The sequence below is a fragment of the Ailuropoda melanoleuca genome, chromosome 5 (assembly GCF_002007445.2).
Source record: "Ailuropoda melanoleuca isolate Jingjing chromosome 5, ASM200744v2, whole genome shotgun sequence".
NCBI lineage: Eukaryota > Metazoa > Chordata > Mammalia > Carnivora > Ursidae > Ailuropoda > Ailuropoda melanoleuca.
The window spans coordinates 375,110-376,412 of NC_048222.1; the positions used below are offsets into that span (position 1 = coordinate 375,110).

At 62.3% G+C, this 1,303-nt stretch overlaps 1 non-coding gene across 1 annotated transcript; it reads right to left on the reverse strand.

Annotated features, from left to right (window-relative positions):
- Nucleotides 1-303: 303 nt before the first annotated feature.
- TRNAR-CCG lies at nucleotides 304-376 on the reverse strand. The gene has a single exon. It is a non-coding gene; the product is annotated as a tRNA-Arg (tRNA).
- Nucleotides 377-1,303: the final 927 nt, after the last annotated feature.

Genomic DNA, 1,303 nt, shown 5'->3' on the forward strand with positions numbered 1-1,303 from the left:
GCCAGGATTACTCTCCCTGAAGACTCCGCCCCCCATCCTGTTCCTGATCTCAGCCTGTCGCTTATCCCCTTCCTAGGACTTGTAACAAATTTTGGTCATTGTGTTTCTGTCTACTTGATGTCATCTGCCTACTAGAAAGGAAGCCCCTTGAGGACACAGCTGCTACTTGCGTCTTGTACGTTGGTGAAGCGAGTGTCGCACAGCGGACCGCTCGCGTGCGCTTGTTAAATGAGAAGGAAAAGGCTGCTCAGCGGACCGGAGGGAACCATACACGCCTTACCCGCCGGCAGCGGAAGAAAACATCGACCACGAAGGGACTCGAACCCTCAATCTTCTGATCCGGAATCAGACGCCTTATCCATTAGGCCACGCGGCCAGTTGGCAGGACCGCTCTACCACGTTGGGTGTAGAGAGTGTATGTTGCGGTGGGGAGGGGTCCTTCCCGCGGCCGGTGCTGGGGATGCTGCTACCACAGAGCTGGTCGTTCGAGGTTAGCTCCACCGACAGCTGAGCCACGGACCCTGCAGGGCCCGCGAGGACGCACAGCTGAACCACGGACCCTGCACGGCCCTCAAGGACGCACAACTGAACCGCGGACTGTGCAGGGACCTCAAGGACGCACAGCTGAACCGCGGACCGTGCAGGGCCCGCCAGCGCTCACAGCTGAACCACGGACCCTGCACGGCCCTCAAGGACGCATAGCTGAACCGCGGACCGTACAGGGCCCGCGAGGACGCACAGCTGAGCCACGGACCGTGCAGGGCCCGCGAGGGCGCACAGCTGCACGTCAGGAAAGGCAGGCTGGCTGCTTGGAGGGGAGCACCACTAAGGCGTTGACTGATGCTCGGAGAGCGGGTGCAGCTGCGCGGGGCTCATGCTGCCACCTGCCGGGGCCCGCCGGGGGCCGCCTGGAGGCTTCGAGGGCGCTGCGGGCCGGGGAGGCCACACAAACCCGGAGGAAGGCCGGCCGCTCTGCGTCTGTGAGCTCCGGGGACAAGGAGTGGAACTCGTGTGACCTGTCCTCGACGCGGCGGTGTCCCCTGACTCGTTTGCGGCTTAGTCCACCGAGCAGCAGCGGTTTGGAAAAGCTTCACGGCCACCAGGAGTGTGGGTGGAACAGGGGAGGTGCGAATCGTCCAACCCTAGAAGTAAAGCAGTAACCCCCGTCTGTCCAGAGACTCGATGGTTGGGTCCCTTGAAAATGACGAGTTGTTTGAAGCAAACCCAAGTCAGAGCAAAGTTCTCCCCTCCGCTCTCCCACTCTCCCACGGAGAGGGCCTCTCCCGCCAACGTCGCCCATGTC